The 15,596-nt window shown below is 40.3% G+C and overlaps 1 pseudogene; it reads right to left on the bottom strand.

Moving 5' to 3' along the window:
- Positions 1–232: 232 nt before the first annotated feature.
- On the bottom strand, positions 233–14,884 carry LOC103121224 (CDK5 regulatory subunit-associated protein 2-like; annotated as a pseudogene).
- Between the last annotated feature and the right edge of the window lie 712 nt (positions 14,885–15,596).

Raw genomic sequence — 15,596 nt, 5'->3', positions numbered from 1 at the left:
TCCAAGAATAAAATGAACGCAGGTTGCCTTGAACACAGTATTAACAGACTCTCACACAAAAATAAATGTGGGTGATAGTAAAAGTAACATCAGACACACACACAACATACACACACACACACACACACACACACACGGAGTACTTTTTTATATATATGAATCATTTATTGAGAGTCCTCAAACTGTGGGGCTGGCTAGGCACTTAGGAAATATGGATGGGCATGAAGTTTTCCTCAGAAGACTGGTCTGCTGGGACTGGATGTTACTGCATGGGCAACCCCACGCCTAAGCTCCAGGTTTCCTCTGGCTTTCCAAAGAATTTTGTGGGTTATAACCAACTGATCAAAGATGACTTTTTCCTGGTGCTTGCTCAGCTGCAAAATCTTCTCAGTGTTTTGCAACTTCTTTTTCTTTTTTCTCAGCACTCCTGCTCAGCTACAGGCACCTGCTCAGAGGCAAGATGTCCAAATACCCAGTGCCCACAAATCTTACAGCCTTCCGTACCTTGACATAGAACACTGAGCTTTACTTAACAACCCTTAAACTGATTTTAGGAAAAAAAAACACTATTGAGAAAAAGAGATTTCCTTTGGCCAAGATGCCTTTTTTTCCTCAACAAACAGGAACCACCCTTGGAACAAAGAGACATGCTCAGCAGGGAACCACATGCTTTATTGGCTGAAAGTATTCCTCAGAAGACTGGTCTGCTGGGACTGGATGTTACTAAATGGGCAACGCCACACCTAAGCTCCAGGTTTCCTCTGGATTTCCAAAGAATTTTTTGGGTTACAACCAACTGATCAAAGATGACTTTTTCCTGGTGCTTGCTCAGCTGCAAAAGCTTCTCAGTGTTTTGCAACTTCTTTTCTTTTTATTTTCACTTTTTATTTTAAAAAGGAGACATTAACAAAATGATAGGATAAAAGGGGTGCAACTCCATACAATTCCCACCACCAGATCTCCGTATCCCATCCCCTCCCCTGATAGCTTTCCTATTCTTTATCCCTCTGGGAGTATGAAGCCAAGGTCATTGTGGGATGCAGAAGGTGCAAGGTCTGGCTTCTATAATTGCTTCCCTGCTGAACATGGGCATTGACTGGTCAATCCATACACCCAGCCTGCCTCTCTTTCCCTAGTAGGGTAGGGTTCTATGGAAGTGGAGCTCCAGGATACATTGGTGGGGTCATATGAACAGGGAAGCCTGGTCGGCATCATGCTAGCAAGCATCTGGAACTTGGGGGCTGAAAAAAGAGTTAACATACAAAGCCAAACAAATTGTTGAACAATCATGGATCTAAAGGCTGGAATAGTGCAAATGAAGGATTGTAGATAGCTAGTAGGCATATTTTAGTATATATACTAGTATAGCTACAGGTGTATATTTCAAAGGGCCTATAGCTATACTAGTTTTTTTTTTCTCTGAGCCTGGAATCTGATATGCAGGTAGATCCAAGTTATTGTATGGGGAGGTGATGTCATGGCTGGAAAAGGGACAGAAAGCTGGATTAGGGAAGAGAGTACCTCCCTAATATGGGGAAGGGGTATAAGTATTGTTGACTGTAAACCCCATCGATTTGATTTGGTCGGGGACCCATATTCATCTTAGGAGCTTATGTGACCTCTGCATGCCTGTAGACCTGAGCTCACAGTCTGTGGTCATGAGTAGGAACATTCCAAGCTACCCCAATATTGACCCATCTTACTCAGGTGTAAAATAGAGTATGTTGTCCATCCTCCTTTCAGAGTATGGAACATTCTCTACTGTTGTTGATCTAAGTTGAGGGCAAGGTCCTATGTGGGGCCCACAAAGGGGTCTATTGTGTTGTTCTTGATAGAGATGACCAATAACAATGGAGAGAGGCATTTATTTGAGGTCTAGGCCCATCATGTCTGTTTGGGAATCTCAGGACTCCCCAAATAGGGCCCCAGCTAATGGGGTGGCCTGGGACTGACTAAAGAGTCATCATTAAAGTAAGCCAGTCTCTTGTCCTTTTTTAGCTTTTTCAGTCCTTGCTTTGCTAAGGTTATCTTTGGAGTGAGTGAGAGAACTGTTATATGAAGTAGATGAGGAGGGTATCTAAGTCTAATTAGATAATATTTCATTAGGAACTTTATACTGACTCACTGCAGACTATTGTGTACTTTTGCTTTCAGGTATACATTTTGCCCTAGTTTATGGATACATGTGAATATATGTTCTATTTCACGGGACCTGGTCTATATCTAGGTTTTGGGACTTTGTTAGGAACTGAACTGCCTGGAATGGAATTAAAGAATACTATGAAAGGAAAGCTCTCACCCAAGTAATGAAGCTGAAGGGTTGTCATTCCACACCTGAAGCTCTGGACACTGTCTGAATTGAAGCATGCTGAGGTGCACTCCTTGCATTGATTAGGTTGGGACCAGTGGATGCAATATCTGGTATGAATTGAGAGAAGCATACAAGAAAGTGCACCCCACCCTAAGGTTCCAGGACTGGGGGAAATATAGGCTCTATAGCGGAAATGTGAAGTTCCTGCTATCTTAGGGTTTAAGAAGACAATAGTTATTGTTATAATCACATTATTTGGTAATTGGGTTAACTTTGAAAAATCCCTTTGTTAGGATTTGTTGTATAATACTCAACATCACCATGAATTATGTTCTTTGACATTATTTGTATATAGCTGTGTCACCGATTGCTTCTGTTCTCCCTGGTCTAGGCTTTTGAGAGAGTCAACATAGCAAAGACTCAGCCTATGTATTAAAAAGACTCTGTGCTTTAAAAAGTTTGAGACATACAATCAATTTTCCCCTCTCATGTTAATTAAATAGTGATTTATATAACTAAAAATTAATAGGAGTGTACAAAAACACCACTCCCATTACCAAAAGACCGTGTCCCATTCCACTCACACAGCCCCAAACCCCTGCCACCCTAGGAAGCCAAATGTCCACCATCACCCTCACCCCTGGTTTTTTACTTTGGTGCCCTACTCTTTTTGGTCAAATCCTGCTTTTAGTTTCCCTTTCTGTTCTTCTTTCTCAACTTCTGTTGATAAGTGGGATTATCCCATAATCATCTTTATCTTTCTGACTTAGCTCACTTAACATAATTCCTTTTAGCTCCCTCCAAGATGGGTCAGAGAAGGTGGGTTCATTATTCTTAATAGCTGCATAGTATTCCATTGTGCATATATACCACAGACTTATCAGCCACTCATCTGTTGTTGGACACCTGGGTTACTGCCAGGTTTTAGCTATTACGAATTGTGCTGCTATGAACATAGAAGTACACACCTCTTTTTGGCTGGGTGTTATGGAGTCCTTGGGGTAAATCCCTAGGAGAGGAATTATTGGGTCATATGGAAGGTCCATGTCTAGCTTGTGAGAGTTCTCCAGACTGCTTTCCAAAAAGGCTGGACCAATTTACATTCGCAGCAGCAGTGCAGAAGGGTTCCTCTGTCCCCAGAGCCTTTCCAGCATTTGTTGCTTCTGTCCTTTTTGATGTATGCCATTCTCACAGGCATGAGGTGGTATCTCAATGTTGTCTTTGCATTTCTCTGACAATCAGCGAAATGGATCAATTTTTCATGTGTTTGTTAACCTTTTGGATCTCTTCTGTAGTGAATGTTCTGTTTTTAAACTCTGCCCAATTTTGAATGGGGTCATTTGCTTTTTTTGTTGCTAAATTTGCTTCATTCTTTGTATATTTTGGTGATTAGTCTCTAGTCTGATGTATGGCATGTGAAGATCTTCTCCCATTCTGTGAGGGGTCTCTTTGTTTGTGTGATGGTTTCTTTGGCTGTGCAGAAGCATTTCAATTTGATGTAGTCTCATTGATTTGTTTCTGCTTTAGTCTTCCTTGAAATTGGGTTTGTATCATCAAAGATGTCCTTGAGGTTTAGGTGAGAAAGTGTTCCACCAATATTTTCCTCTAAGTATTTGATAGTTTCTGGTTAACATCCAGGTCTTTGATCAATTTGGAGTTGATTTTTCTTTCTGCTGAGATAAGGTGGTTCAGTTTCATTCTTCTGCATGTTTCAACCCAGTTTTCCCAGCACATTTATAGAAGAGAGACTCCTTCCTCCATGTAATTCATTGGGCCTCCTTATCAAAGATTAGATGTCCATAGATGTGGGGGGTTAGTTCTGGGTTTTTGATTCTGTTCCACATGTCTGTGTGCCTATTTGTGTTCCAGTCCCAGGCCATTTTGATGATGATGGCCTTCTAATATAGTTTGAGATCTGTAAGTGTGATGACTTCATTTCTGTTTCTTTTTCTCAAGATTTTTTGGAAATTCTGTGTGTTTTCTGGTTCCAGAGAAATGATTACAGTTTATGTTCTATTCTCTTAAAGAAGGTTGGTGTAATTTTGATAGGTATTACATTAAATTTGTATATGGCTCTGGGGAGAATATTCATTTTGATGATATTTATTCTTCCAATCCATGAGCATGAGATGTCTTTCCATTTTTTTTGGTATCATTTTTTATGTCCTTGAATAGTGACTTATAGTTTTCAGTATACAAATCTTTTACTTCTTTGGTCAGGTTTATTTCGAGGTCTTTTATTGATTTTGCTGCAACAGTGAATTGGAGTGATTTCTGGATGTCTTCTTGAGAGTTAGTGTTTGCATAAAGAAATGCCACTGATTTTTCTACATTGATTTTGTAGCCTGATACCTTGCTATATTGCCTAATAACTTCCAGTAGTTTTCTGCTGGATTCTTTAGGTCTTTCTATGTATACTATCATATCATCTGCAAATAGTGAGAGCTTGACTTCTTCCCTTCCAATCTGTATTCCTTTGATTTCTTTCTCTTGTCTGATTGTTATGGCAAGAAATTCCAATAATATATTGAAAAGTAGTGGTGATAATGGACAGCCCTGTCTGGTCCCCGATCTTAGGGGGAATGCTTTCAGCTATTGTCCATTGAGTATGATGTTGGCTGTAGGTTTGCTATATATGTACTCCACTATGTTGAGGAATTTCCCATCTATTCCCATTTTTTGTAGTGTTTTGAGCATGAATGGTTGTTGGATTTTGTCAAAGGCTTTCTCTGCATCTATTGAGATAATCATGTGGTTTTTGGCTTTGCTTTTATTGATGTGGTGAATGACAATGATTGACCTATGTATGTTGACCCAGCCTTGCATTCCTGGGATAAATCCTACTTGGTAATAATGAACAATCTTTTTGATATACTGCTGTATCCTGTTGGCCAAGATCTTGTTTAATATTTTGGCATCTATGTTCATCAGAGATATTGGTCTGTAGTTTTACTTTTTTGTTGTGTCCCTATATGCTTTTGGTATTAGGGTGTTGTTGGCTTCATAGAAGGTGGAAGGGAGTATTCCTGTTTCTTCAGTCTTGTGGAAGAGCTTTGGAAGTAAAGATATTAGTTGTTTCCTGAAATTTTTGTAGAATTCGTTTCTGAAGCCATCTGGTCTTGGACTTTTTTTGTTGGGATGATTCTTAATAACTATTTCAATTTCTTTGTCTGTTATTGGTGCATTTAGGTTTTGTAGTTCTTGGTTCAGTTTCGGAAGGGTATATGTTTCTAGGAGTTGTTCCATTTCTTCCAGATTCTCTAACTTGGTGGCATAAAGTTCTTCATAGAAGTCTCGCATCATTTTCTAGATTTCTGTGGTGTCAGTTGTGATTTCTCCTCTATCATTTACAATTATTAATTTGAATCTTCTCCCTTTTTGTTTAGTGAGTCTGGCTAGGAGTTTGTCAATCTTCTTAAATTTTTCAAAGAACCAGTATTTGGCTTCATGGATCTTTTGTATGGTTCTCTTATTTTCAATGTTAATTTCAATTATTTCACTTATTTCAATGTTTCATGTTGTTTATTTCTGCTGTAATTTTAGTGATTTCTATCCTTCTGTTTGCTTTAGGGTCCCTTTTTTTTTCTTCCTCTAAGTTCTTAGTGCGTGCAGTAAGGTCAAGTAAGGTTGTTTATTTGAGCTTTTTCTTGTTCTCTAGTATGGGATTGTATAGCTATAAGTTTCCCTCTCAATACTGCTTTAACTGTGTCCCAAATATTTTGATAGCTTGTGTCTTCGTTTTCATTTATTTCCACGAACATTTGAATTTCTTGCTTGAGTGCCTCTCTGACCCAGTGGTTCTTAAGCAGTATGTTGTTGAGTATCCAAATTCTGTGACGTTTAGTACTTTTCTGTTTGTTGTTGAATGTTAGCCTTACTCTACTGTGTTCTGAGAAGATACATGGGATGATTTCAATGCTCTTGAATTTGGAGATACTGTCTTTGTGGCCTAATGTGGTGTATCCTTGAGGATGTACTGTGTGGATTTGAAAAGAATGTGTATTCCAGTTTTTTGAGGTAAAGGACTCTGAAAATGTCCAGGAGGTCTAGTCTGTCCATCTCTTCATTTAACTCTCTGTATTTTTGTTGATTCTCTGTTTTGTTGATCTGTCTAATTGTGAAAGTGGAATGTTGAAGTCTCCCACTACTATTGTATTACTATTGATGTATTTTTGTAGTTCTTTCAGTTGGTGTTTAATATATTTAGATGATCCCTTATTGGGTGCATAGATGTTAATAATTGTTAAATCTTCTTGGTTGATTGATCCTCTAATCATTATGTAATGCCCTTGCCTATCTTTTATTACTTTATTTAATTTGAAATCTATTGTGTCAGAGATGAGAATGGTTGTTCCTGTCCTTTTTTTGGTCCACTATCCTATATGATAGTTTTCCATCCTTTCACTTTAAGTCTGTGTTTATCTTTTTGTGTCAGATGGGATTCTTGCAAGCAGCATATGGCTGGGTTGTGTTTTCTGATCCATCCTCCCACTCTGTGCCTTTTAATGGGAGAGTTTAAGCCATTGACATTTATTAATATTATGGATTGAATGTCTTGTAGTGTCATTATTCAACAATTCTTTATTTGTTCTGATATATTTCAAGTATTATAGTGATGTTCTTGTTTATAAGATGTCGTTTAGCACCTCTTTCATGACAGGCTTGGTGATGGTTTCCTCCTTTAACTGTTGTCTGTCTGAGAAGGTTTTGGTCCCTCCATCTAGTTTGAATAAAGGTCTAGCAGGATATATTATCCTTGGTTGAAACCCCTTTTCATTCAGGGCTCAACAGATATCTTGCCATTCTCTTCTGGCTTTTAGAGTTTGAGTGGAGAAGTCTGCTGATAGTCTTATAGGTTTTTCCCTTTATGTGACTTTTGTTTTTCTCTTGCAACCTTTAGGATCATTTCTTTATCCTTGCTATTTTTCATTGTAACTATGATGTGTCTTGGTGTCTTCAGGTCTGGGTTGATTCTGTTTGGGACTCTCTGGGCCTCTTGAATCTTAATGTCCTTTCTGTTGTTTCAGTCTGGGAAGTTTTCTTCCATTATATCCTCTAGAATATTTACTTCCCCTTCCTCTTTTCTTCCTATGTTAGGCCAATTATATGAATGCTACTTCTTTTGAGATCAACCCATATGTCTCTGTTGTTGTTTTCAGTGTCTCTCAATCTCTTTTTGGCTCTTTTACCTCTTTCTTTGTTTTCTCTAGCTCACCCTCTGTCTGGATAATTCTGTTTTCTGATTCTGTTAGTCTGCTTTCCCTTCCCTCAGCTTCTTTCTTCAGTTCAGTTATAGTATTAGCTTGTTCTGCTAGTTGGCCTTTTAGCTAAGCTATTTCAGCTTTCATTTCTCTAATTACCCCGAGGTAGCTTGTATTTTCTTTGAGGTTCTCCTCTGTTGTTTCCTTAATTCTAATCGCCCTTTCCTCTATAGTTGTCTTCATTTCTGTGATTTACTATTGCTTGCATACGTTTCTTATCTATGGTTACTTCTGACTGATTTGGAGTTTCTTCTGTGCTCCTGTCCTAATTCATTGTAGTAGAAGTTTTATTTGCTCTTGATTTAACCATTTTTATTGATTTGGTTTTAATTTTCTGTTCTGTCATTCTTCAGTTGTTGTGTTTTAAGTACAAGCCTCGCTATACTAAAGACCGTTATGACAAGTGCAGTCACCAACCTCATAAATTACAATAGTAACTGAAGCAAGTATTGATGCAGTTCAATCAATACCATTTAGCCAAACAACACCTCCAGTCCAAGAAAAAATATTATCCAAACAAAAGAAAATGAAAGAGATAGGAAAAAAGGGAAAGCAAAAATAGACAATTATGCAAATCTACTGTCCACTATAAATTCTAGGGTTAGAAAGGGGATAAAGGGAAGTAGTGAAGAAATACACACATAGAGTCCACTCCAAGTCAGATATCTTCCCCTAAATATTTCACAAGCAAGTATCAGTGAATTCATAAAACAAAAGTAGGAGGAAGGAAGAAAAGAATTTTTTTGAAAAGGAAGGAAGAAAGAAAGAGAGAAGAAATAAGGAAGAGCAGTGAAAGGAAAGAGGTTTTTTTTTGTTGTTTGTTTAATTAGCTAGGATGAGGGGAAAGGGAGCATGGAAAGAAGAGGTAGAGAGAGACAAGTTCCTCTCACAATGGATAGGACACCCAGTCACATAGCAATGGAAAAAAAAGCTATGGTTAAATTTGGTCAACCTGAAGAAGGTGGATGGAAAATGGGACAGGTGTATATAAAAATAGTAGTAATAAAATAAAATAGAGTAGAAAACCCCTAACAGTCAGCCTGCAGCTTGGACAGCTCGATTGGCTACAGGCAGCCTGAGCAAAAACAGACCATTGTAAGAAGTATCCAAAAAACAAACCTCCAAGTAGTCTTTCCCAGGAAAGTATGAGGCTCTGATTGGTCAGGTATTTTTCACTCAAATAGAGCTCCAGCCACTTAAAAAAAGAAGTTCAAGGAAGAGGGTTGGAATGACACCCCTAGTGAGCCAGGAATCTTGGTAAAGAAAATAACTCATCAGGGAGCCTGCTAGTAGCAGCTACTGTGCACCTGGGGGCTTGTACTGGGGTGGGAGGGTGAGCTCAGAAATAATCAAAGGATTTTTCTTTGTCCCCCTGACCTCCATTTGTCAGCCCAAGAGAGAGTTATGAGACTGTATTTTGGTGTCACTCTGACCAGCCTGTGTTTACCCTCCTACAGACATCCCAGTATCCTATCCTATGCAGTGGATCCCGGGTTGCAAGCTGCTGCCTCTGGAGCTCATGGCAGCTGCAGCTCCAAATTCGCCATCTTGGCCACAACTTCTTTTCTTTTACAAACAGCTCCTTATGTAGTTTGGTGTTTTCTGCTTTAATTCTCCTGTTTGTGATTCACGCACTGACCATACATGGGGAGTGAAACTCTCCAGAGAAGTGTCAATAACCTTGCAACCTCTTCCAGAATGAGTTTTATTGCACTTACACTGGCAATAAACCTGCTCAAGGGGGCTGAATTTGGACCCTTTGTTCACAGCTCTTGACTCATGGGTCTGGGAGCCTCTAGAACCTGACAGTCCATCTCATTCAGTAGCCTCTGGCTCTGGCCAATCTGCTTGCACAAGGCATCACAGTTCTCAGTCAGGCCCAAGATGTGGTGGCCACATTTGCTGCTCACCCCCCCAGTGGCTAGGAACCAAGTGGGACATGCACAGCCAAGTTGCCACTGTTGCAGGAGAGTCTCTGTGTTACTTTCGAAGAGTGGAGGTGTTCTTGCAACTGATCTTGGTGATACTGCCAGGGTGGAATCAAACAGATCATATGAATTATCAGTCAGCATGGGAGCATTGTCACCATCATTTCTGTTTAGCTGAAAGGGCCGCTCAAGAATGGACAGTGTTTGGAGAGCAGAAGTGAGTGCTGCTTCTGGAGACTTCTCTGTTCATATCAACTACTTCTCCAGCTTGCTGTGCAGTGAGCCCTTGGTTATGATTTTTTTTTCAGTTGTGTGCACAGAGCCTGGATCTCTGTCGGGAGGTCATGCAGGTCACCAAAAGTGTGCTGCCCCCTCCAGTCTTCTATAGCTGCCTATTCTGGCCTCTGTTAGTGTCCTGTGTTCCTCGTCCAGGTTCTCATACACCTTCAGCTCCATTCGGAGGGACTGGAGTAGCTTGTCATTCTTTGACAGCAGCTGCTGCCTCATCTTCACCTGCTCCTTCACCCTTCTCAGCTTAATGTGGCTGTGGCAGAGCTCCTGGAGCAGCTGCTTGTTATGTTTCTCCTTCTCAACCACTTGGTTCTGCAGCAGCCTTTCATTTTTTCCCTTCATACAGGCAAATTCTTTTTTTTATTTAAGAAAGGATTAATTAACAAAACCATAAAGTAGGAGGAGTACAACTCCACATAATTCCCACCACCCAATCTCCATAACCCCCCACTCCCCTGATAACTTTCCCATTCTCTATCCCTCTGGGAGCATGGACCCAGGGTCATTGAGGTTTGCAGAAAGTAGAAGGTCTGGCTTCTGTAATTGCTTCCCAGCTGAACATGGGCGTTGACTGGTCAGTCCATACTCCCAGTCTGCCTCTCTCTTTCCCTAGTAGGGTGTGTCTCTGGGGAAGCTGAGCTCCAGGACACATTGGTGGGGTCTTCAATCCAGGGAAGCCTGGCCAGCATCCTGGTGGCATCTGGAACCTGGTGATTGAAAAGAGAGTTAACATAGGAAGCCAAACATGTTGTTGAGCAATCATGGGCCCAAAGCTTGGAATAGTGGAGAGGAAGTGTTAGGGAGGTGCTCACTGCAAACTCTAGTGTACTTCTGCTTTCAGGTATATATTTTTCAGTAGTTTACAGATACATGTGAACATAAGCTCTCTATCACAGAAACTGGTGTATATCTAGGCTATGGGACTTTGTTAGAAAGTGAGCCACCTGAGATGAAATTAGAGTGTACCATAAAAGGAAAGGTCTTACCTGAGTAATGAAGCTGAAGGTTTGTCATTCCACATGTGAAGTCTCTGGACACAGTCTGAGGTGAAGCATGTTGAGGTGGCAATCACTGCGTTGGTTAGGTTGTGATCGGCGGAGGCTGTTGGGTAGTATGCCACCTCCCCCTGGCTTCTGCTTAACCATATGCCTATATAGGGATTTACTGATCCAAAGCTTTGGTCTATTTACATAAAACACTTTTACATAAAGCACTCCAGGGCATTGGTGGTTCAGTGATAGGATTCTCGCCTGTTCCGCCCCCTCCTTGTCACACTCTGATTTTCACCAGTCACTTTTCTCTCCACCCTCTCTATATCACATCCTGTTTCCACCCTACTTGGAGAGTATAAAAACAACTGCTCTTCTGATTAAAGACACTTGGAAATTGCTTTCCGGCTCCGAGAGTTCCAGAGTGTATCTCCTGCGGAAGTTGGTGCAGCATGAGTTCCTGATCCCTCTCCCACACAGCAGCCTAGATCAGCTCCAGTTGAGTTCTCTCCAACCCAGAGAACACTAGCTCGGGAAGAAGTACCCTCAGGCTATCCCGGCAGGAGGCAATATTATTTGGTATGGATTGGGAGAGGCATACAGGAAAGTGGGCCCTATCCAAGGGTTCCAGGATTGGGGGAAGTAGGGGCTCTATAGTGGTGATGTAAGGTTCCTGCTGTCTAAGTGTTCAAAAAGACAATCGATAGTTAATGTTATCATCACATTATTTGGTAATTGGGTTAACTTTGAAAAGTCCTTTTGTTAGGGTTTGCTGTACAGTATCCAGTATCTTGTATATATCTGTGCTACTGGATGCTTCTAATCTACTTGGTCTAGGCTTTAGAGAGATTCCGCATATCAAATACACAGCCTATATATTAAAAAGATTCAGTTTGTGTTTTGAAAAACTTTGAGACATAATTGATTTTCGCCCTCTCATATTAATTAACTACTGATTTATATGTCTACATTTTGATAGGAGTGTACATAAACACCATTCCCACCACCAAAGGACTGTGACCCATCCCTCCCACCCACTCCCACCACCCACTGGCCCAGGAAGCTGCATGTCTACCCCTCACCACTGGGTTTTTACTTTGGTGCCCTACTTACAATTTGATCAGGTCCTGCTTTTAGTTTCCCTTTCAGATCTTCTTAATCAACTTCTGCTGATGAGTGGGATCATCCCATACTCATCTTTATCTTTCTGTCTTAGTTCATTTAACATAATTCCTTCTAGCTCTGTCCAAGATGGGTCAGAGAAGGTGGGTTCATTGTTTTTGATAGCTGCATAGTATTCCATTGTGTATATATACCACAGCTTTCTCAGCCACTCATCTGTTGTTGGGCACCTGGGTTGCTTCCAGGTTTTAGCTATTATGAATTGTGCTGCTATGAACATAGGAGTACACACCTCTTTTTGGTTGGGTGTTATGGAGTCCTTGGGATATAACCCCAGGAGAGGAATTACTGGATCATATGGAAGGTCCATGTCTAGCCTTCTGAGAGTTTTCCAGACTGCTCTCCACAGAGGCTGAACCAATTTACATTCCCACCAGCAATGTAAAAGGGTTCCTCTGTCCCCACATCCTCTCCAGCATTTGTTGCTGCTGTCCTTTTTGATGTATGCCATTCTTATAGGAGTGAGGTGGTATCTTAGTGTTGTCTTAATTTGCATTTCTCTGACAATCAGTGACCTAGAGCAGTTTTTCATGTTTGTTAGCCTTTTGGATCTCCTCTGTAGTGAATGTTTTGTTCATATCCTCTGCCCATTTTTGGATGGGGTCATTTGCTTTATTGGTGCTAAGTTTTCTGAGCTCTTTATATATTTTGGTGATTAGTTTCTTGTCTAATGTCTGGCATGTGAAGATCTTCTCCCATTCTGTGAGGGGTCTCTCTGTTTGTTTAATAGTTTCTTTGGATGTGCAGAAGCTTTTCAATTTGATGTAGTCCCATTGGTTTGTTTCTGCTTTAGTCTTCCTTGCAATTGGGTTTGATTCATCACAGATGTCCTTGAGGTGTAGGTGGGAAACTGTTTTACCAATGTTTTCCTCTAAGTATATGATTGTTTCTGGTCTGACATCTAAGTCCTTGATCCATTTGGAGTTGATTTTTGTTTCTGGTGAGATAAAGTGGTTCAATTTCATTCTTCTGCATGTTACAACCCAGTTTTCCCAGCACCATTTATTGAAGAGAGCCTCCTTTTTCCATTTAATCCTTTGGGACCCCTTATCAAAGATTAGATGTCCATAGTTGTGGGGATTTATTTCTGGGCTTTCAATTCTGTTCCACTGGTCTGTGTGCCTATTTTTGTTCCAGTACCATGCTGTTTTGATGATGATGGCTTTATAATATAGTTTAAGGTCTGGGAGTGTGATGCCTCCATTTCTGTTTCTTTTCCTCAAGATGGTTTTGGCAATTCTAGGTGTTTTCAGGTTCCAGATAAATGATTGTAGTGTTTGTTCTATTCTCTTAAGAAAGCTTGGTGGAACTTTGATGGGTATTGCATTAAATTTGTATATGGCTCTGGGGAGAATATTCATTTTGATGATATTTATTCTTCCAATCCATGAGCATGGGATATCTTTCCATTTCTTGGTATCAGTTTCTATTTCCTTGAGTAGCGACTCATAGTTTTCAGCATACAAGTCTTTCGCTTCTTTAGTCAACTTTATTCCTAGGTATTTGAATAATTTTGCTGAGACAGTAAAGGAGTGATTTCTGGATGTCTTCTTCTTCAGATTTAGTGTTTGCATAAAGAAATGCCACTGATTTTTGTACATTGATTTTGTAGCCTGATACCTTGCCATATTGCCTAATAACTTCCAGTAATTTTCTGCTGGATTCTTTAGGTCTTTCTATGTGTACTATCATATCATCTGAAAATAGTGAGAGCTTGACTTCTTCCCTTCCAATCTATATTCCTTTGATTTCTTTCTCTTGACAGGCAAATTCTTGAAGGTGCTCAAGGTTCGTAGTCTCCCTGGAGAGGGCCTCTCATAATTTTTCATTCTCCTTCTGCTTATCTCTGGACCCTTTATCCAAACTTATATTGAGGGCCTGGTTCCAGTTCCTCAGAAGTGAATTTCTGATGTCAAAGAATTATACAGCTCTGAACCAAAGCAAACTTATTTGTAGAACCTTGATCAAATTCAGACCCTTACCATTCCAGCTGTCTTTGTAGCTGCTCCTTTGTTTTAATAGATTCTTCTAAACACTTTCTCATACTTTGAATTTCCTGTATATGTTCCATTAGTAAGTCTTGAGAAAAAGCATTTGTTGTAGCTGAAGCCTTCTCAGTCTCGTCTGGCTTCTGGTCTGATGTGAGGATGACTTTTCAGATATTTCATTATCAGACAGAGCATGAGAGACTGAGGGTCCAGGAGATTCAGGCATAATATACTGGTAAGTAAGGATCTCTTCTTCAACCCTCTCTGTCAGTTCATTATGGGTGCTCATTTCCACTTCAACTGATTTCCCATTTAAAAACAGCTTTTCCAATTTCTTGAACAGCTCAGCGCATTGATTCAGTTGCTCTTGGAAACCCTTGGCCACATAGTAATCCATGTTGCTAGCCTGCAGCAACTCCTCAAATGTTTTAATCATGTTGTTCATATATTGATGATAAATGACACAGATGTCATGGTTATCCTTAATCTGCTGCCGTTGGAGGGAGAGCTCCCTGGCCTGGGACTGAACTATCTTAATGGTGAGAAATCTCTGAACTTATTCTGCAGGTTACAGATTTCATTGAAGAGCTCCACGCTCAAATCCTGCTCCTTCAGTAGTTCACTTTCTTGCTCCAAAAACTGCCGATTAAGGCTTTCTACCATCCTGTCATTAAGCATGTCTGGGGCCAATGAATGGAGAATTTTCGTGTGTTCACATAACAAACTTGGTGCAAACTTGAAAAGTTTCTTCTTCATCAGTGTTGCTCTTGGGCTTTTTCAAGCCATCCTGGGCCCCTTCTGTCTCACACAGAACTGTGATAATGGCCTCACTGAATTGGGAATGCTTCTGAAGCTGAACTAGGGCACTCTTATAGCCTGCAAACTCAGTTTCCAAGTCACAGATTTTATGTTTTATGTTTTCTGTTGTAAGCATTTTGCATGACTGTTATTCATTCCTATTAGAATTAAAAAATAGATATCCCTAGCTTTATTTGCCACAACTTACACTTTATATAAAGTAATACAATATACAGTGAATCTGTTTTTATTTCCATTTGACACTGGATTAAAAAATAAAACAGCAGTATCTTGGGAAAATTAAATGTTTCTGCATGCCCACTGTATAGATGAGGAAACATCACCTCAGGGAATCTAAGTGCAGGGATCTAATTCCATAAATATTGATATATAGAACAGGATCACCCAGTTCTGCGGATATGAGTTCTCACCTCAGAGCTTCTCTGAGAACCACTGAGGCCAAGACACAGTAGGGATGGGGCTTGACCTCTTCCCACCTAACTGTTAACACCTGTGGGGTAATATAAGCCTGCATTAACTATATTAGTTCCACCTGGGGCTTTCCCAATGTCCATGGACATGTATAAATGCTGAGGTTGGCTGCTATATGATGGCAGGTCCACAACAAATAATAAGACAGGGCATTTCTTTGGAATATACTTGTTAACTACTGAGGGCTAGGCAGTCATTAGTCAGTAGTGCCTACACATTACCATGTGTAAGGACCCAAGTTCAAGCCTCAAGTCCCCACTGGTGGGGGGAGAGCTTTACAAGTGGAGAAGTGGCAAGTTTCTCCCTCTCTCTACCTCCTTCCTTCTTCCTTCTCCATTGCTCTTGGCCTCTATAAA

Source organism: Erinaceus europaeus, chromosome 20 (genome assembly GCF_950295315.1).
Source record: "Erinaceus europaeus chromosome 20, mEriEur2.1, whole genome shotgun sequence".
NCBI lineage: Eukaryota > Metazoa > Chordata > Mammalia > Eulipotyphla > Erinaceidae > Erinaceus > Erinaceus europaeus.
This window is presented reverse-complemented; position numbering and strand designations above follow the sequence as displayed.